Source organism: Salarias fasciatus, chromosome 23, assembly GCF_902148845.1.
Source record: "Salarias fasciatus chromosome 23, fSalaFa1.1, whole genome shotgun sequence".
NCBI lineage: Eukaryota > Metazoa > Chordata > Actinopteri > Blenniiformes > Blenniidae > Salarias > Salarias fasciatus.
The window spans coordinates 8286436-8309305 of record NC_043766.1 but is presented as its reverse complement, the minus strand read 5'-3'; the positions used below and the strand labels follow the sequence as shown (position 1 = coordinate 8309305).

Genomic DNA, 22870 nt, shown 5'->3' with positions numbered 1-22870 from the left:
GCCTCCAAACAAACATGACATGTGCTTTTTCCTGCTGCCAGTCAGCTACCCGACCCTCTCTCAGACTCCTGAACCATCTTTCACACCCCCAACACCAAAATGTAAGTGTTAATATAGGCTTACATAAGATAACCAGATCGAGCATAAATCTGCTTTAAGCAATGGCACACAGACGTCCTACGCAGGTCAACAAAAGAGAGGAAAAATATGACTTGCTTTCATCTGCACATGTAGAGATTTAAATATGCAGTAAAAGTTTCTCAGAAAGTTGTGAAATTATGAAAATTTGTTTGTGTTCATCAATCAGTTTTTTGTTATATTTTTCAAGAATATTTTGTGTGCTTCTCGTGAATTTTAGTACCTAATGAGTGGCTTGATCCTTAACCACTTCCTGTCACTGTACAAATCAATTCATGATGGTATCTTTGATATTTTCAATAATATCTAAAAAAATATATAGCTTTCTTTTTGGTTTGTAGTTCATGCTGAGTGTAAAATTCTCTCTGTGTCCATGTTTACTTTGCACTGAAGAAAAAAAAAAAAAACAAATGATTCCAGCAAACATCATTGGCCTGGCCGAGGAGCTCTAGGAGATAGAGTTAATGTTTTTATGTTTTCATTTATTTTTGTCTTAAGCAAGAGCTGTAAGAAACAATGGACACAGACAGAATGGAAGACGTAGTGAACCGACTGGCACCATGGCCATGGGGAGACCATGGAATATATGAGTTGCTTGGATTAGTTTCCCAAGTCAAGAAGAACAGTTGGCACTGCGCAACATGTCTTCTGTGGAGGGCCCCCCACTGCAGAAACTGAGAGGGATTTCAGCCATACTTTCAATATTACTCCTCACCATTGCCTCAAGGGGGTTTTGAGGGCAATGGTCTGCTCATCTGTTTGTCCCGGAGGACCCACCTTTGCCAGCTCATTCTCCAGTTTTCGAGGAGCTCCAGAGGGACCAACCTCCCATCAACTCTTGTGCCCCTCTGAGGCTGTCCCAGAGGACCCACCTTCACACGCTTTAGTGCTCATCCTTGTAGCCATGCCTCCTGCCAGGCCCCCGGAGGGGCTCTTCCACCAACTTTACCAGCCTCATGTTCGGCCCCCAGAGGGGCTATTTCTCCAACTTTGCCAACGTCATGCTTGGCCCCCAGAGGGACTCGTCCACCAACTTTGCCAGCCTCATGATCTGCCCCCAGAGGGGCTCTTCCACCGACTTTGCCAGCCTCATGTTCTGCCCCCAGAGGAGCTCTTCCACCGACTTTGCCAGCCTCATGTTCTGCCCCCAGAGGAGCTCTTCCACCGACTTTGCCACCCTCATGTTCTGCCCCCAGAGGAGCTCTTCCACCGACTTTGCCAGCCTCATGCTTGGCCCTCCGAGAGGCTTCTCTTCCGGTCATATCAGCCTCATGCTTGGCCCCTGGAACGGCTTTTCCATCAATTCCATCAGCCACCTGATCAGTCCTCAGAGGTGTTTTTCCTCTGACCGAGTCTGACTTTTGTTCAGTCCCCAGTGGGGTTTTCCTCTGACCACATCCGCCTCCTGCTTAGCCCCATGAAGGACTTTTATCCAGACCATGTCAGCCTCCTGCATGGCCCCTGGAGGTCTTGTCAGCTCACTTGTGCCTCGGCCACTTTCCCAAACAGCTTCAAGTGTTTGCCCAGTTTACTGGCTGTTCTCGAGTGTTTCCAACTGTTCGCTCAGATATTTGGACCACCCCCTGTAGTGGCCCTGTTTGTTTGCCCAGTTTACCATGCAGCCTCCAAAGTGCCCTCGCCTGCACACTCAACTTGTGGGCTACCCATTGAAAGGCCGCACTTGCTTATTAGTTTTCCATGCATGCCCCTGGTTGGCCACGCCTGCTGAACAAGACTGTCGTCCTGATAGGACCCAACTGTTTGCTCAGATTCCAGGCCACTCTTGAGAGTAGTACTGCGTAGCCGCCCATTTCCGACGCCGCCCTCTGAACTGGTTCCGCCTGCTGCCCATTTTACCGTCCGCCCTCCAGAGCAGTCCTGATTGCATGTCCCGGTTCCTGGCCACCTTGCTGAGTAGCTCCACCTGCTCACCCAGTTTCTTGGTCACCATACAGCAGCAGGGCCAGCCGACAGCATTGTCTGATGGCCCTGTTGTTTGCAATGCCATATTTTTGAGACTATTTCAAAATTGCTTGTAATGGATTTTTTGTGTATAATTTTGTTAGAAACATGTTTTCCTATTCATTTCCTATTTGTCACCAGCTGTACCCCATTGTTTCTGCTCTCCGTGTGTGTGTGTGTGTGTGTGTGTGTGTGTGTGTCTGTGCCATTCCCAGTCTTGTGAGTTGCCAGTTTGTCGAATGACCTTGTCTGTAGCCCTTGTTGTGGAGCTTTCAGTCTGTTAATGCTTGCCTTCTTTTCCACTCAGTATTTTTACATCATCTGCAGTAAAGATCACTTGTATATTATCTGGTGTCAATATAATAAACAACATTGAGCTTTTAATAATGATATACAAATTAAAGATAAACACCCAATGCTTTCAAGGCTGTATAACCAATAGGAAATATGCTCACTGTTTTTTTTAAAAGGTAAACTGTATTTATTTGCTGACAAAAATTACGTTTATTTGTTTAAATGTTCTTTTTGAAAATCAGCTGAGGGATGCCAGAGACATTTCTTTGTCTGATTTGTCTAAATTCACAGAAACATGACAAGGTGAACCCAGATCATAGGAGGAGCACATGAGGTGATATCATGCTGTCAATAAAAGATTTGTTCATATTTGTGCATGTCTGCGTATGCATGTGGAGATGAGTTTGATTTGTGTAACTGTGGATGTTGGGGGTGAAACTATAGAGAATTAGTGCCCAATGTCTCTGTCAAGCTAATTAGGAGAAAGTGAGGCAAAAAGACAGCATTTTAATTGCTAATTATCACAGCCTCTTTTGAAAAAAATAATGAATCGGGGCTTCCAAAAAAAAGGAAAAAGACAAAGAACAAAATGACAATAACTTGAAAGCTACTTCCACATGCAAATTAGGCAAATAAAAAAAGACAAAAATTCTAATGAAATTAGTTTAATTTAGCTACAAATCCAATCGAAACAGCTGTTTTTTTTTTAAGATCATTCAAACGCAATAAGGGTGAGGACAGAGAAACGATAGAAAAGAGTTTCCACAGAATGAAATAATTATAACAAAAGTCAAACAGAAACAGAAAAAAATAGGATCAATAATTCCCAGACAATGTCAGGTTGGAGTATTAAATGTGCTAAGCACTTTCCCCTAATCCTTCAATGCCCCCATTCCCCTTCTGCTCTCTCTCTCTCTCTCTCTCTCTCTCTCTCTCTCTCTCTCTCTCTCTCTCTCTTTCCATCTCATCCTTCAGCCACTGAGGGACTAATTATCAACTTTTTTTTCACATAAAACAGCCACAGTTCGTTCCAGTGCCGCGTCCGAATACTCAAATGGAAACCCCGAGGTCCCACAGAATACATTGTTTCATTTGACGGGCAATCATGCTGAAGCCTGTGACCTAATGCAGAAACACACACACACACACACACACACACACACACACACACACACACACACACACACACACACACACACACACACACACACACACACACACAGACGCACTCATCCTCTCTTAGACAGAACCCCTGAAATCTCCGCTGTGCTTTTTAATTAGACAGGATCTGCTCTGTGCTCGGTGTGTATGTCTCTGCATGTGCTTTAACGCGCTTTCACCGACCCTTACAATCAACCTGCTCTAGGGACACATGCACGCACAGCATTTAGACATGCTGCACATTCACTCATGCAAATGCTTGCTCGATTATTTCACTCTGATCTCAGAGATGCCCTACAGAGTGGACAATGCGGTGTGAAAATAAAAACACAAAAATGTGATAAAGCAAATAAGAAAAACATCAATAGGGGTCAAAGTTCAGAATCTTTTTTTTTTTTTTTTTTAAAACCAAACATGTGTCACTTGGTTTATGGCTGTAAGAATCCAAAGTGGTAATAAAGAGAAAACACTACACCAAGAGTAAGGCAACATTACAATACGTGGATGTTTCATTTATAATTTAACATCTCAGGATATTAACTTCTGGCTGGCCTATAGTGCTTTCAAAAAAGAAAATTAAAACGAAACTTCTCAAGTACATTTATTTAGATTGGATAGAAAAATCAGCGCATGAAGTAGTGCCAAAGGAAGGTTACAATATAATAGATAATAAAACAATGGGGAAAAATATAAAAATTAAAAGGTATATTTATATAAGGAGGCCTTACCTAATACTAAAATAATGCAAAAAAAAAAAAAAAAAAAAAAATTCTAGTGCAGGTAGATTGTAAATGAAATAAATGCAGTATCTGAAACTATAATATGTTATCAGATCTACTGTATTTCCAGATGCTTCTAAATGGAGGCCACAATTAACACAATTCAAATGTTAAAAAATGCTTTTATGAGAACAGAAAAAAACTGACAAAACAATATTTTTTTTCATCAGGTCCGTTCAGCAATAAACTATTGCTTTTTCCCCGTATTTCCTGTCATGCCTCTACACTGTGATAAGGTCAAAAGTTATGGTTAGAAAAAGAAAAAAAAAGAAGAAGAAAGAGCAGCACAGACTCTCATGTTACAGTTTTAGTGCAGCAATCAATAAAACCTCTCAGTCACATGCTACCAATACACTCTGCCTTTCAAACTTCACAACATGTGTTCTCTGCCGGGTCCAAAAACAACACATAAAATTCCTGGATCATAAACAGTTATTGAGTGAACTGCTGTCAGTAAACTTGGCCAGTTAAATGTGAGGAGAAGACAAACTAGTCACTTCCTGCATAGGTGGGAATTAAGGGCTTGGCTCTTCCAATAGGGAGTTTCACAAGCGTTTATACAAGCCTGTCAAAGCTGAAGCACCTTTTACTACGCTAGCGGTACTTCAAAGAGCAAGGAGTTGAACCTGTGTCCTGGCTAAATCCTTTTTATTACACCCTACTGGACTGTTATCTGTCCACAGCTACTTTATTCATTATTAATCTGCCTCACGGCTTAGCTCCAATCAGAGGTGGGGGCGGTGAAAGAACAGAACCTAATGACCTTTGACTTGGAAAGAAAAAAAAAAAAGCACTTACTACAGTGAGCAACATGTGCATTTAACCGTACACTTGTTACAATATGTGTCTCAGTGTGGAAAACAGGGCAACAAGTGCAGTCAAAGCAAATAAGGGCCAGAGGACGCAGAAAGAAGTAATGGCCACAAATATTAACAGTATCACCTCAGTAGAACGGTGCGTCAGGCCTGATGGGCAAGACGGGCGTTCCATTTTCAGAAAAGCATTATATTCTTATTCTTACTGCCCACACACGCACACACACACACACACACGTTCAACAAAAATTCACATCCTCGCCTAACCTCAGCGCTCATCAGCACTCCACTGACAACATTTCAAGTGGATGTAAGTATTTTTTTTTCTTTTCAGGAGGTTCTGCTTCCTTATTACAGTATTACAGTCCTCATCCATCCATGGTTGCCAGAAAACACTCTTGCCCGCTCCCTGGAGCTCTCAGCTGCCTTGTTTTCCTGCAAGTCCCATTTGGGGAATTCCCCTTCCTGATAAGACGCCTCCACGATAAAGACAGGTTTGGGGGAAAAAAAGAAAAAAGAAGGAAAAAAATCTGTGTTGATCTAAATTTGTATGTTCTTAAAGATTTAGTGTTGGATCTTTGAGACCTTGAACACAAAAGGCTAATAAATTAACTCGGATCACAGTCGTCCTTTGACCATATACAGTAGACATAGATATAAAGTTTCTAAGCCCAGAAAAACTCTACAACTTGCTGGAAAGCAATCGAGATTAATACAGGGATTCAGAAATCTGAGTAGTACTACATAATTATTCAAATATATAGTGATGAAGGTGTTGGCTTTGAAAAAGGCTTTTCCGATGAGCACTCTTGGCTTTCTTTCCGTATAAGAAAGTTGGATAAATGGTGATGGAAATGATCCTCAAATCTGTATTCATTTTTCATGTTAGAAGATGTGTTTCAAATTTCTGGACAAGGTTAAAGTGTGTTGCAATCTCGGCACATTCATTAATACCATACTTAAAGCTTTCTTCTTTTTTTTTTCTTTTTTTTTTTTGCTTCAATATGGAACCACAACCAAAACATATATCTCTTGGCAGATGCATAAAGACACAGTACAACTATCACACAAATTGAAATATCTTATTTTCTATTTAATCCAGTCAAAGGATTTCAGGACACATCCTTTACACTCATTACCTTCTGTAGTGATTTAACAAATGCCTCATTAAGCCCTAAGCAGTGACCCTTTATTTTAAAAAGTGACCTTTTTTTCCACCAGCATACAGTTACACGCTGTAGCTACATGCCCTCAAGCTAACATGTAGCCCAATGTCCAGAGGCCAAATATCCTCTGTACTAACAATGCATAATAACAAACTGTCTCACAGTTCCTGGAAACAGGCCACCAATGGGAATGAAACATTGTCAGCATGTCAGAATAAAGCATAAAGGCTCAATTTGGCTGCCGACTCATCAAACCTTCCTTTAAGCCTCTCGTGGGGCCGAATGCCATGCGGCTATGAAGGCGAATTAAGCAGGCATGATCCAGTTGGGGATATATTAAGTCAGATCTAAACCTTCTTCGACAACATTGCTATTGTTGTTAAGCTAAACAGGTAGCGGATGGTTGAGTTCTGTCGCCTAAGGATGGGTCGGCGGGCTCAGCGGCACGATGGAGGCAGGTTGAGAGCTATTGGGAGAAAGAGAAATGTGCCTTAGGTCTGATAAAATAAACAAGAGAAAAGGTGCTTGGAGCAGGAAAGAGACAAGCTTCTCTCATTGACTATGCTAGCTGGAAGGTGCTGGGGATTTATCTTGAGGTGAAGTGGAAAACAAATTTACACCCTGAATCCACTGGTCCTGACTGTAGCTGTGCAATTGTGCACTTCAACAGATGGGCATAGCCAAGGAGGTTAATATCAGTGGGACCAACATTTTAAAGCTAGAGTAAAGATTTTGTAACACAGGATGGACTTTAGTGAAAGTTTTGGGGACTTTTTTTTTTTTTTTTTACAAAACGGTGGATAGTAGATGCCAGTAGATCCATTCGCCTGTCTTCCAACTAATGGTTGGCCAACTAATGGTCATGGAGGGCTGAGGCCAATACCAGCTCACAATGAGCAAAAGGCAGGGTTCACACTGGACAGCTCATAAGTTCATCACAGGACTAACACTGAGACTGACAACAAATGCTGATGACAACAGCATCATAATACCTCAAGACTCAAATAATAAATGTTAATTCAAAAATGATAAGTATTTTTTTTTCCTCTTTGGGGGTGGTGATGGGGTTGGGGAGCTGTAGAGTCAAAGACCAACATGAAGTACAAGATGAATCAATGGTGAGCGTGGTCCTTTAGCATGTCTGCTATTAGTAGCCTTGCTGCGGTAAAAATCACATCACTGGAGTGAGAAAGAAAAAAAAAATCACATTGTCTCAGCATTATGAAAATCCATTTGCCAGAGGGATACTGAGGGACTTGAATCAGCAATGAAGCTGGTGCTTAGCCCACTGTGGTTCCTCAAGTCCTCCCTACTCCGCTTCTTATTGCCCCTTCTTTAGGCCTCCCGGAGGTGGGAACCAAAAGCCTTTTCAATGAGCTGGCCTCGGACTGACTGATGCACCCACAGGTCCCAGGTCTTCTACCGTCTTAATGCAGTCTGGATTGTATGGATAGTCTACGCCTTCACTACCACGCCCTCCAAGCAGCTCCCGGCCATGTAACTATGACGAACTAACGACAGCAAGTCTTGACGAACAGCTTCTAGAGTAAAATGGGCAGCAATCAAAGATTCAAACTCTGTTTTTGGTATAATCTGAGGAAAAGATTTCCAGAGCAGTGAAATGGAATAAATAAAATTTGAAGGAATTAGAAATCAATACTGGTGTACCTGTGAGGTGACTCTTCAGGCTCTCCTTGACCTTGTATTTCATTTGTAACTGTCAGCAACAGCACAGCCAGGCGCAGCATATGTGTGTGTTGTTGCTGTCTCTGTCTGTCTGTATCAACACATTCATGTGAACCTCGTTTACATTCAGTGCACTTTTGCACCCGTTGGCTAATTACACACAGGGTTTGTTTGGTGGTGGAGGGAGGGTGTGTGGAGTGGAGGGGCATGTCAACCTTTCTTGTTTATGATAAAGTGACAGAAAATCATTGGGGGGTCAAGTACCCCCCTCCCCAACCCTCCACTGCCCCGAAAACTCCTGCAGCAGTACAGAAGGTGCATGGTGTGGGAAGCCTCCCCTTTAATGAGACCATTAAAGGGCCTGTGTCCCCGTCAATAGATTTCTTTCATTCTTTCTCTGACAAATTTGAATTAATAATTCAGCGCCAAGCGCCCGGGGATGTATATTTTCAGCATGAAGGACAGTTAATCCATAGCGTCAGCCCCCCTCACCCCCCTCCTTTCTATCTCTCACTCCGTCTTTTTCTCCACACTCTCATTTTACATCTATCCGCCTCGTCTTCCTCCTCTGTTGCTCCTTCCTCATTTGATGATGGAAGTCAGCAGGTAGAGTGCTGACTGAAGAAAGAGTGTGCCACATACTTTCCGCACTTTCTGTGGACTTCTTTGTTCTCTGTGTGATTTTTGCTCCCTGTAAAGCTGACCTGTCACACAAGTGCAAATTGGGGTTTAATTTATTCTTAAGTATTGGATGGCAGCAGTGGCCCTTCTCCCCCTCCTCCTCACAGCTAATGTAAAATGACATGTTTGCACTCTGCCTCTCAAAGCTGGGTCTGATTTAGCGAACTGGATTTTTTTTTTTCTTCTTCTTGTTCTTGGTGAATGTTTCTGCTGTGCCAGACAGTGGGACACTGAAATGTACAATTTAAGGAAATCTGAGGAAATCAGTAATTTTCAGGATCAACCACAACAGCGCTTGTCTGATGCAAAAGTTGTTGTAGAGTGTATTTGTGGTTCGGGGTGTCTGTGTTTCCTGCACATTGCGGCTTGAGAGTTTCATCAATTCTGTTAGGGTAAATTTTAGGAGACGAAACGGGTCTGTTTCTTTTTTCTGACTGGTTTAGTGCTCATTATACATTGTTGCAATGTTGGAAGAGGTAAAATGCCAGGAGCCACAGAAAGTGAAGAGAAAAGACAGTGTTCTTGTTGAGTGTGTGTTTTCCAAGAAATCTTGTTCTTCACATTTGCAAGAAAAAAAACCTGAAGAACTACCAGTTCAATACTTCAAAAATCAACAGATCCTAATGAGCAGCATATCTTCAGGATGACCACAGTTGGGAAGAAACTATATTGTTTTGTTACTGTAGTTTTTTGTATTTCACTTCAATATTTATTTTTCTCTCTACATTCACAACATATCTGTACCTCTCCTCACACTCCTGAAACTGGGTTGCCTTTTGCTTTTAACCTCTTATGTCGGCAGATTTCATGTGAGAGAAATAACAGCACAGAGGGAACAAGGTAACCACAGAGCGGAGTTAAATTAATGTAAAGTTTGTGATAAAGACACAAACTTTCTATTTATGTCAAGATAAAATGCATTTTTTTAATCTGGTTGTCAATTTTTCAGGCTTTCAAATCATCTTTAAAATAGGAATCCATAGACAGCCTGAACTGTGAAGGTATTAGTAATTCCCTACAATATGCATAAATTGTTCTGCTGCTTACAGTTCAGTTTGACATAATTATGTATTTACAGCTTTTACATTTATTTTATTGTGTTTTACAAAACTTTTCAGCTCTGAAAGCTTTGTTTTATTGATGTTTTTTTCCCACCAGTATTTCAATCTCTGCTTATATTGTTATGTGAACATGCATACGATCTACACCTCCTAAACTCATCAATGATTACAGCTGAAAAAAAAAAGTCTTTACTTATATATTCAGTGTACTTCAGAAGCAGCACTTCCAACTTTCACCACCTCTGAAGCTGACTGCTCTTCTCTTACACATTCAGTTTTCAAAGATTAAAATTAATTATATTGAACTCATTGTTAGTGCTTTTCCTACGCCTACATTATGCATTATATTATTTTATTGTACAAATGAACATATCTGAACGAAACGTCTCCTCACACACCGTGAAGACGTAGAAGAGCGGGACACCACAAGGATAAGAATACCAGATGGCACAGAGTACACAGAGTATAACCTCACACTGTAAGGCAGTATGCACAGGATGAGAGCTGCAATTACAAATAACACTGTCCAGAATTACCTTTTTCCATTCTAAAAGTTTTGACTGTGTGTTACAGAGACACTAAATGATCGTAGGTCTCCTGTTTAATTGTTTAAATAATGTGTCACACCTCCTGACCACATTCCTTCCATCTAAAAAGACAGTTTTCTTTCACTTTGTTTAATCTGTGTCATAGTTTTATCCCAAGAGACTTGCAGAGGATCGTTGCTTTAAATATCCGACAGGGCAACAACGAAGAAACATGAAAGGAGCTGGCTCAGGAGTGAGGGTGCTGGATCACAGGTGGGTGGGGGCGCAATGAAGACAGAGGGAGAGGGAGGGAGGCAGAACAAGAGACAGCAACTGTTGGATCATCTGTGCTTTAAAACATTTAATCACTATCTCTGGTTACACACAAATGCACTCGCACACACACACAGACTTCACCTTCAAGCTCTGCTGTTCCTTTACGCTAAGTAAAGTATCTTTAAAGTACATTGTGCAAAGATTCTCTCTCTCTCTCTCTCTCTCTCTCTCTCTCTCTGCATGCACACTCTCTCTCTCTCTCTCTCACACACACACACACACACACACACACACAGAAGCTCAAAGAGCAAAGGGTGTATAATCTTATAGCAGCCACCTGACCATCATATAGCTTACCACTACCGCAGTTCCGACACATGCCTCACACTATACATATTCACACAGGGACACAATGACTGACAATCCGCATGCCAGGCGGTTCTGCAATGCCAGCCAGCTCCATTTGTAATATCAGACTGGTAGGTGAATGTAGGGGATTATTTTTACTGCTAGTCCACTCAGCATTTTGTCATGCACAGTCACACACTCTTGCAGGCTTAAAGTCAGTCACAAATCAGTGGCAAATGAAGAGCTTCATTCCGACGCCATCCGATGAAAGAGCAACTGTTTTTCATACCCATCTATACTGGGAACACTTTAAAATGTATCTTTTTACTGCAAATAACAGTTTCAAAATGTCATATAGGTGAGATTAAAGGCAATTATTTATTCAGAATTATCTGTGTATCAACACCTCCAGCAAGATCCCTTGTCTTTTTTCTGTCTTTTTTTTTTTTTTTTGGTTTGTTTTTTGTTAACCTGAATGAATCCATCAGATCTGAGGAAGATGTGGGTCCTTGAGCCCATGTTTTTCACATGTTTCAACAACATGCCAGGAGGGACAAAGCTAACAATGTGTCATAACAGTGTGTTATGTTTTTCTAGGAGGCTTCAGTGTGCAATCAACTAGCTAAATTCAACTAAGTCTTAAAAACAGCACTAATAAACCTTTTGCTCTGGTCTACTCGTTCCTGTTATCTTGCTCAGGCATTATAGCTTTGAGGTTTACATTTTGTGTAACGTAATGATTGTCCAGTGAGTAACACTAATGATGCATCATGAGCTCCAGTGGCCATAAATTTCCTGTCATAAAGATCTGTCCGAAATAAGTTAGGGCAATAATGTCGTAGACCATTCTGAGGTACTGAGAACTGAATGAGTGACGAGCTTTACTACTTCACAAATGATTGACAAGCTGGGTGTGTAAAGAAGGCTGTATTGCCTGATTATATGTGTAATATTGAACATTTGACCTGCAATACTTTCCAATAATGAAGGGCTTCAACACCGCCCTTTGGCCTAGATCATAGTTTGTTTATACAAGTTTCTGTGCTGTATGACCAGACTATGACTGCTAGAGAAACAGGGAGGGAGGGGTTGGTGGTGGTAGGGACATGTGGGCAAGGTTTCCCTTCTTTCTAGTGGATTATGAGAAGAAATTATGAGATAAAGGAATGCAATGAGGATAAAACTGCTAATGTCCTTTAAACACTTTTTTATGTAATGCTATGTCAAAAAGGTAAATTCATATTCGAACATATTTAAAGTGCAAAACCATAAGTGTTACAAGTGTGATGGCTTAAAGTTAATACAAACACTATACCATTTTTTAAATGTGTTTTATCATTGCCTTTCTGAGCATTTAACACACATGAAGTGATAAAGAATACAAACAGATATCTGATGCTTCTTATTCAGTTGTAGGTGAAGCAGCAGCAGAAAACAAAACTGCCGCCACTGGTTTAAACACTGACAATAGAATGACCATGTAAGTCTATACAGCTATTTTGGAGGTGATGTTTAAGTAAGGTTGAGACAGGGGTGGGTTGGCAGATGGATATGCTACATGACAGTGACAGTCTGCTCTCATGCTACGCTGTCTGTCCTGCAGGCCTGTGGAAGCATATGAGATCTACAGTATATCTCAGGTTTGTTGATTTAGCTTCCTTAGTTACCATAGTTTTGCAATTGGGCTATTAGATACGGAAAATAAGCTCTTGGCTTCATAATACATTTTTTACTTGTCATTTGAAAGAGTAACCTACTACGGTAGGGGTTAAAAAAAGGAGCATCATAAGGTTATGGATTGTTCTACACAAGAAAAATAAATCGACTTGTTTAAAAGTTAGTGAACTACATAAACGTGCAGCAAAATTCGCATGATATTTGTTTAGGCTACATTTTGAGTTACACTCCAGTGTATGCACAATTTGTTTTTTAAGTCTGTTTTGCTTGACTAATGTGAGCCTGTTTTCCACAGGGCCTAGGTAGCCCAGGCCTGTCCACCTCAGCCCAACCAGACATCCCTCAGCCTTTAATTGGAGAGGAGTAGCAGCACTGCTAGCACAGCATTGGGACTTGTGCTGTGGCCACTGAGAATGCATTAGCATTAGCATTGCAGTAGACCGACCTGTACATAATGATAACCTCAAGCTCTGCCCACTGGGAGACGACTCTCTCTAACACATACACACAGATACACACACACACACACACACACACACACACACACACAGACAGACACATGCACACGCGCACGCACACACCAGCATACTCCTGTCTCCCTCTCCCCCTATACACGCAGTCACGTAAACAAGCAGGTGTAATGTAGCCCCAATGGTGGGCTGTTCGGCGATCAGAGGAGGGGGGGAGAAAAATCAGTTGCCGCCGTTCGGCAGAAAAGTGTGTAATGAACTTGAGTTCCATTGATTGGGACTGAGAGTACTGAACCAGGGGGTGTTTGTCCCAGAAGGGCTGCTGGACTGCTGCTCGGTAGCCTCTCATAAATGTTTGAGAGGCCTCAGTCGTTCTAGATACACCCTACCTGGGTTTAGATTCTTCGTTACAACACACACATCCAGGATAATGCCGGTGATGGATGGGTGGTCGGTTCTGGTAGTTCAGCCGATCGATTGCTAGTTTAGCTTGATGACATTTGGACAGAACATTGTGCGCTTGTTTGTGTTTGTGTGGTAGAGAGTTGGAGGTGAGGGTAGCCGTGAAATGAATAGGTTGAGAGTTCATGATGAGAAGTTTCTAATCTGTTTTACGTTTTCACACAGAGCCTAATATTTGCAAGGGTGCGCTAATTCGCTGGCCTGTTATACAGTATATTCCTATATTGTACCTCTAAAGCTCTAAGGCCCTTGGCTGGCCCCTGAAAGCCCCCATATACTACAGACATGATTGATATTACTGCAGATATCACTTAGAAAACACCTGACGTGCCGGGCGGACCATCCATGCCTCCTTTCGACTGCTAAGTACCAGCTGGCGGGAGGTCCTCAGCGTTATGCAGCTGGTAATAAAAGTTGAACATTGATTTTCTGTAGCAGCTTGTAACTGTTAATGTTGAGACATCAATAGCCAAAGCAAAGCGCTGGTGCCTTAATAGGAGACCAAGAACGTGGAGGGCGCGAGCAGAGGCTGACTCTAAATCACAGAATCTATCCTTGCCAATCGATAGGACAGTAACTGCAAGTGTCCCTCTGCTTTCCTAATGTTTTATAATAAACTGACAGCCTGTAATAAGGCCAAGGGAGAGGGAGAATAAGAGGGTGGGAAGAGGGAGAGATGGAGGGCAACAGTTTCTCCATTGCCTACCTGCCTTAAATCACCCCACATGGGAGCGTTGCAGAAGAGGAAGGGAGAGGAATGGAAAAGGCAGGCTTTTCTTTTTTGTAAAAAAAAACAACAAAGAATTAAAAAAAACTTTTACAGGAGCATTTGTCTGGCTGTACTCACTGCTGGGGTAGTTAGTGAGTGTATCCACAGAGGGTAGCAGAAGTTTAGGCAATATGTCCTGTATTGCTTTGTCAGGGCAGTGAGTTAAAGCGTATTAAATCCCACTGCCACCATGCAGCCGTCATCGCATTCAGGAAAATGTGAAAGGCTTGGTTGCACGTGTTATGACTTCAACTACAGGAGGAAAGTGTTGGAATTCACAAAGAGATCACTACTTGCACTGCTCAGCTGTTGGAGCAGCTCTTTAGTTTGTTTGAACACTAGTACTGCTTGTTGTGTTACAAAACACAGAAAAAGACAAAAAAGGAGAAATATTATTTCAAATAATCTGTCTTTTTTGTGAAAGGTTTGGTGGAGTTACATGATAATAAAAACTTCAGAAACTTTTGCATATCTCTGCAGGATAGCGTAGTTGTCAGCACTGTTGCTTTACTGTTTAAAATCCCTAGTTCAAGTCTATGAGCTGTCTTCATTTAAAACAGTTCCAACATATTCACTGCAAAAGTCCCCTAAAGCTTGTTACACCCCTCCCCACTACAAATTAAAAAAGAGCAGCTGAGCTGTGAATTTTAAATATCGTTTGGAAATAATCTGAAGAAGTCCATTGGAAGACAGAACGTTTCTCAGGTAAGATATGAGATTGATGTTTGGAGAAGAGTCAGGGGTGAGAGGCAGTGATCCTCAACGCATTTGCCACCACTACTGCTCACTGCAACTGCTCCTTAATGGCAATAGTCTGCAGGATTGCCAGGTAATAGTGACGGGCTGTAGACCTGGAGCTTTTATTGCTTGATAAAGTCTGAAAGCCTTTTAGACAGCCTCATTACATGGAATTCCCAAAGTGGCCACCAGCATCAGGAGCTGACTGCTCACCATGTTAGATTTCTTAGGCTAAAATTGACAGAAAATAGACAGAAGGATTAGGTTCATTGCGTTAGGGAACACTCCCACCTGCTCCTAATGAGTTGAAAGAAAATGAAAGAAAAGTCGGGACACTCAAACATGATTAGCTTGATTTGGCTCCATCGGGGACAAAGTTTGAGCAACTTTTTTTTGTTTGTTTCCTGCATCAGAATGGAACCTGAAGGAAACGGATGGAGGGTAAAAAGATTTGTTTGAAAGGTAGATGAGAGTCCAATAGTTTTCAATCAGCACCTGTTTGCTTAGCACTTCACCAAGCTTCAAAACAGAGTGATGAAAAAGCACTAGAAGCAGTCACTCGGTGCATGGATTGCACTTTATGAACCTTATACATACATTTATAGTCTTAGGCCCCCTGCAATCACCACCACTGTATTTTCCATTACTGCTGTCATTGCACCAATCCAGTCACTGTGACTATAATTTGTGGTACACAACAACATTTGTCAAGCGGGCCGGATGCCTGTGCTCACACATACAATATGAATATGATTCATAACACATTTCGCACACATGCATCATGCAGTGTCTCAGTTTTTTAACGTAGACATCTTGAGGAAATAAATCGGAATTGCAACACTTCACAGATTAACTTTCCTACAAGCAACTTGTTCAAGTTGAACAACAGACTCTGTGCCCAATGAGGTTTTAATAAAACAAACAGTAGCATCAATTACATTTTTAGCTGAGTATCTCTTTATAACCTTAAAATAAAATATAGGAAATTCATTATTTCCAATTGATTTAACTCGTGATAAATATTAAGAGGTCAAGATGCATGAAATCAAGTGCAAATCACCTGAAATAAATGGGGAAAAACATGCAAAAATTAAGTGCTGACAGGAACAATATCCCCTAACAAAGATACAGTACAAGACATTTTAGTGGTCTGATATGTTAAATTGAATTGAATCAGCTCAGCCTTTTCACCCATTAAGCTAACTTTGTCTTGATGCAAAAAGCTTATTTAGCCTAAAAAGAGCAGATGCTTTCTGGAAATTACATGTACTCACATTGCTTGTGCTTTATACTGTAAATGTACAATTTTACAGTTTGACAAGGCTGCTGAAATTGTCTCTTTTTTTTTTTTTTTTTTTGCCCATAATAAGTTACATTTTCAGTACAGCTCAAACAGGGCATCCTGTTGTATATTTTCTCAGTTTTATCTTATCAAAGGAAACTCCGTGTACTACTCATCCAAACGCTGCTTTGATAATTCCAGGAAGACAGTTTAGCCCATTTGTACCAACGACCATGTGTAAAGAGAAAGTGAGTCACACGTGAGATTGCAGAAGGAAAAAAAAAGTCATAGAGGTTCTGGAACAGTGGCAATAGGACAGAGATGGATTCTTCTCTTTTAATAAACCTGTTTAAACCTGTTTAAACCTGGCAAACCCTGTTTGCTTATCTGGCCTTGACTCATTTTAAAATTTGAAATCACTCTCACATTACTGCAAAAACTGAAAGCTCTTTTTTTTGTTAATAACTGGAGCACAATATCATTGTATATTTTGATTGCTAGTTAAACAGAAGGCTGTCATTGAGAAATAAGGTTACCTGAGAGAAAACGGCTAAAATGAACTTGAAAAAAAGAGGATTTGTACGAGTCTTAGTGAGCTTTGTCACAGAGCACTGACTTCTTACACACATTGAAAAATTATGCAGGCAAAGGAAGAACATGCAAATTCCTCAAGCAAGTCCCACAATGTGAAACACCGAAACCGAAATCATTTTCCCAGTTTCGAGGCTATAGCACCAGGCTATGTACCAAAATGCCATCCATGAATCTTGAATTAGTTGTTAAGTGATTTGTAATGCATATAGCTCCTCTGATTTGTTTGCTTATATTAGAGTTTCAAAAACATGTGCTTGTACTAAAACTAAATCTCCGTCAATCAAGTCAAAATCTAATTTGTCACTTTTGCCTTATCAGCTTTGAACAACAAAGTCCTTAATTGTACAGAACGCACACACACATTCTCACAGAAATCTTTCAATCCCACAAGGAAAAACAAAAATCCTTATTATGTTGTAAAGTATAACAGCTTAATTAAGTATAGGTTACTTGCTCTATTATTTGGCCCCTTCATTGGTCTCTTTGAGTGTAAATATTGAACCGTCACTGCCTCCTGATGTTAATCAATTCCCGTCCGAATACTAAATGATTTAGTTCTTTTCAGGAAATAAATATTTGCCAGATTTGATGTGTGTGTGTGTGTGTGTGTGTGTGTGTGTGTGTGTGTGTGTGTGTGTGTGTGTGTGTGTGTGTGTGTGTGTGTGTGTGTAGGGGGCATGTATTAGCCAGCTCCCCTGCTCACTGGCCAGGGATCAGGACATTGATTCTGAGCAGCCTCGGCTGCTGCTTAATTAGGACGTACCTGTCTGGGAATTTTATATATATATATATATATATTTTTTTTTTTCTTCTTCTTCTTCTTCTTTCTTTACTTTCTCTCATTGTGTGTGGGATACAAATATGATAGAGAAAGGCTGAGACAGAGAGGAAGTTGTCTTTTTTTTCATCAAGGTTAATCACGTTTCCTGGGTTTGTGTTGTTGTCAGCAGATTGACTCTGACCTCGGACTGCTACAGAACAAAAAAGTCTATCTTATGTTAAATCGTGCAGATCATGCTAATGAGACATGTGTCATCATGGCACCGGGTTGACGGTGTAGGGGAGTCGACGGATTACAAAATGGAAAACGTGGACAAACAATACAAATTCATTTTCATTCATATTCTTCATGGAAGTGTCTCCAATATGGACAATAAAAACAGAAACAACTTTCAATAGATTTTAAATATAAAGCACTTTAAGCATGAAGTACTTAAGAACCTAATAAACTTTAATGATTGTTGACACAATTTGTGGATAGAAAGAGGAGGAGAAAAGAGTTTAATTACGGGTTAAGATTAATGATGACCCACGATGCAGGATCTGGTGATAGAGGTGTGATAGATAGAGGTGTGCAAAGACAGATGTGGAAAAGGGAGAGAAAAATGGAAGAGCAATAAGACAAGAGACAATACAGAGGGCTGGATGAATGGAGGAGGATGGGGGTGGGAAGTGAATAATGGGTGTGTGTCTCCAACTTAAACCTCAGAGACTGACTAATCACTGGATAGACAGCTAATGCGGTGCTGAGGCAGCTCTTGAATCACTTGCTGGCACAGTTAAATTTTTTTTTTAACTTGAACAGTAAAACAAAAAACTCTTTTGGAACCATTTAACTTACAAACACATAAAAATCTTGGTTTTTCTAGGATGTTGTCATCCTTTTAGTACTTTTGAAACATTGTTGAACCAAGAAATGTGTTGTTGTTGTTGTAATTGTTTTTTTGTTTGTTTGTTTGTTTGTTTTGTTTTTTGTAAAAATGAGAATCAAAAATCAAATAAAAACCCTACAATTTTCTTGGATCCCACAATTCAGATGAAATGTCAGACCAAGTTTTTCAAGACCATAAATTGGATCACTTCTAGATTGTTCGGCCACAACAGTCACAAATTAGCCTTGAACCACAAATTGTGTGATATCTCTAAACAAAAACTCCACTGTAGGAGAATACGAAACACACACGGTTTACACTGGAACAGTGTTTCGCCGGCTTTGTTCCTGCTAAAGCCTTTGGTTCATGGGCCTTATTTGGGGCTATATTCACAAATCTGCTCCGTCCACTGGGACCATTTACCACCCTGCGCTGGTCTGGCAGGTAGTCTGGCTCTCCTCTCAGCTGACGAGGACTGGCAGCACCTGTCTCACTCAATTACACCTGATGGCGTTTGACCCACGGAGCAGGGTTAACTGGTTGCTGGCTGAAACCTTTATGACCTCTGTCACAACATCTGCTTTCACAGTCTGGAAACTGCCAATGACGTATCAGGAATGAATCCATGGGAGTTCGGGAAAAAAGTTGATAAAGGCATGCTGTTTTGTTTGTTTTGCTCTGTTGCCAAGCACATCAAAGATGTTACGCATTGTCTTTTATAATCAATATGAAATGTCTTTCTTTCCCAAAAACTTCATACCTAAGTGTTTCCAGACACAAATTCATATTTCTTTTGAGCACAAGCACCAGCGCAGCTGTTCATGAATTAATATTTAAGTGAAAAGGAGAGATCTCGTTCTCTTTTTCCACAGCTTCAGTTAATACTTATGACCCATTTCCACAGACAGTCAGTCCAGGGAGTTTCAACCCGCTGCCCCTGCCCCCCCACTGAGAAATTTGATGTGACTTTATGAGTTTACATTCAGTTATATTGAATGATTGCAGTCATCTTAAAGATTTCATTTTAATTGCTATTCGTTTTTTATTTTTTAATTTGATTCAGTAACACACACACACACACACACACACACACACATACACACACACACACACACACACACACACACACACACACACACACACACACACACACACACACACACACACACACTCATTTCTCTAATCCCTGGAGAAGTGCTATCACCCCTGCAACTTGTCAGTCTCTCTGTACAGTCTTAAACCTTTTAAAGGAAATCAAAGGCCCATTAACAGTGTCCTGACATTGAACGACAAACATTAATCCTCTACAGAACTCTGACCTAAGGAACCCTCAAAATCTCGCCCTGCCATTGTGCGTGTCCTTTACTCAATTCCCAACACATACAGTCATTGCTCACAGTCCTGCAAACACTTAGGAGATCAATGATCTTAGAGTGATAATCTTCTCCTTGACAGAGGGCAAAAGCCTTCGCCGAGGACAGGAAAAGAGTGACAGCAGACACAGAGAGAGTGATAAAAAGAGATAAAATGAAGCAATAAACTAAAAAAAGGTGAAAGGGATGTCCAACTCTCAAAGCAAACACAGAGAGATCATGACAAGTGTCTCCTCTCAGCTGGTGTGACATCTATATCCCTGTCTTTATTGACAACTGGATTAACTAAAAGCTCCTCTGGCAGGGACGTCTTGACTGATAGTTCATCCACAAAAAGGAGAAAAGGGATTGAGGCACACTGACAATACTGAGAAAAATCAAGACACAAGCAAAACAACAAGGAAAGTTGGAGACACACAAACACATTAAAAAACTGGATGAATCAAATGGAAAATCAATTTCTGATGCTGAGGTAAGAATTATTGAGGACACAATGTAAGAAAAAAAATGTTGCAACTGTCTTCACAGACAACAATAACAACAAAAATTCTTATTTAACATTATACTAGACATTTCTGATTATAGATATCACAGACATATCCTATGAGTAAAGGAAGGCCGTTTGGTAAATGAAACCGTAGAGAGCAAAGGATTCAGGAAAGAGTTTAGGAACTGTCCATGAAGGGCTGCAAATATATATCTGTGCAAAAATGCAAATTACCAACTGTCCACTTACTTTTTGGTTTTTCTTTTATGGGGATGTTTTGGTAACTTTATCTGTGGCTCCATGTGAACCAAGTAAAACAAATCCCCGTGAAACAGTGAAGCAAAATACTGAAAACAAACGGAAACATCTGTACACCCTGAAATGATGCACAAGTATGAATGAGACGAATGCAAAACTGGCTAAATAGTTTCTTTATAGACAGTTTTTAAAGAACTGACAGAAACCAAAAGAACCAGATGTGCCGCTCTTGTAACTCTGCATACCGTCAATGCAAACAGGTAATATGATTCTGAGTCCATTCTTCTAATGAAACACTTAAAATTGCAAACCCCAATTTGGTGGCCAATATTTTACCATTTAGTATTCGCGAAGCACTGCAGTTTCCAATATAATCTACACTCACAGCATCTGTTTTTCTACTCTTTTCCTATTTTTTGCAGGATATGTCCCTCGTCTTTCTCCTTGTTGTTGGGGGAATATTGAAGGCACGGCCTCGCTCACACCGTTACAGTGTTTAGTTAACAGTATGGTCACTTCTTGCACTGGAACATGTGAAACTGTGGGGTCTTAAAAATAATCTAATACATAAATGCTCTGTGTAGCATGTGAATACAATATTATCACTTCAATACATGCTTTTTGTTTCAAGGAGTTTCAGTATGAATATCATTGAAATGTATCAAATATCTAATAAAATTAATAAAAATAGCCTTTGAATTTAGAAGTGATTACAGGTATTCATTCATGCCTCATTCTTTGATAATCTAAAAAAGTGAGTGTGTTCATATAGGGCACAAGCAGCTGTGCTAACGTACACACAGGTGCAGGAATACATCTGCTCCCTCACTCGTTTGCCCATTATGCACAATCACTCCCCTTTGGAGGCAGGTATGTATCTCAGCCTTCTCACAGCTGATCACATTCACATCTCAGTTTGACAGTTCATGATATTAACCATATAATCTCTGGGCTTTACCTTGCTAAAGCCCCTCCCATTCCCCCATCCCCGCCAGCAATGCCTCCACCAGCACTGATCCCCTCAGCCAGCACTCCGGCATCTGTGTCAGGCTCGGCTTGGGCAACGCCAGAGAACAGGCACTGCCGGGGGCGATACACATCCCTCAGGTGGGCCTTTCATTATGGATGATGTTTCTGCCAAATTATTTAGACTCTGAGCCCCAGCAACATCCCCACCCTATAAAAGAAAATCTGACACAAACATACATGCACGCAGACACACACACACCAAAGTCCCTCACCGATCCTCTTCATCCCTCACCTTCTTCACAAACACAGCAAACACAAACGTTAACGCAGCCCGATCACACACGTGTGTTTATGCATGTGCTTGAGTGTGCTCCTTCAGCCCAACACTTCATTAGCCCCTCTTTCTTTGTTCAGAAAGGGTGAAGTGGCGAAAGCACATCCCTTGTGAATTCCACGTAACAGAGGTGTGGAATGAGAACCAAGGAGGACGAAGACATTCATCATTTGCCACAGTCGCTCTCATTGCTGAAAACAGGTCTGGCACAACAAAAATACTTCGCCTTTATATCATTGCGATGCTAAAATAAGTTTGGTCAAGTGTGTGTTTGTGTATTTATATGCATGTGTGTGTGTGTGTGTGTGTGTGTGTGTGTGTGTGTGTGTGTGTGTGTGTCTGTGTGTGTGTGTGTGTGTGTGTGCATGTGTTTGTGTGTTCCTGAGAGGTCATTTGTTGCAGACTTGTTAGAGCAGAGTCAGAGATGACAGTCTCCTGGCAGCGTCTGACCTCGGCTTAGAGAGTGGAGAGCATCTTTGAGATCAAGACACACATGTGTAACCCCCCCCCCCCACACACACACACACACACACACACACACACACACACCACACTCACTCACACATACCCTAACATTACCCTGTTCCTGTTTTTTTTTGCCCCTTCACTCATTTAGCTATTTATCTTTCCTTCTCCCTTCCTTTCCAAATCCCAGACTCTCCTTCTCTCTCCTTCTAACCTCCTGCTTGCTACCTATTCCAAATATTTTTGACAAAATCCTACTTCCCATCACTTTCTAAACCAATTCCTTTTCTCTCTTTTTCCTCATCATCCTCACTTTCCCTTTATCCCCTTCCCATCCTTTCTTCCATCCATTTGTCCTTTAAAATTCTGTTTTATTTTTAAAGTTAATTGTGAGAGAAATGAAAAAACGAAAAACAAAAACAAAACCGTGCACCTTTTCCACCTTT

At 40.9% G+C, this 22870-nt stretch overlaps 1 protein-coding gene across 1 annotated transcript in view; it reads right to left on the bottom strand.

Annotated features, from left to right (window-relative positions):
- nr5a2 (nuclear receptor subfamily 5, group A, member 2) overlaps positions 1-22870 on the bottom strand; it is a 72854-nt gene that overhangs the window by 4053 nt on the left and 45931 nt on the right. The window lies entirely within an intron of this gene.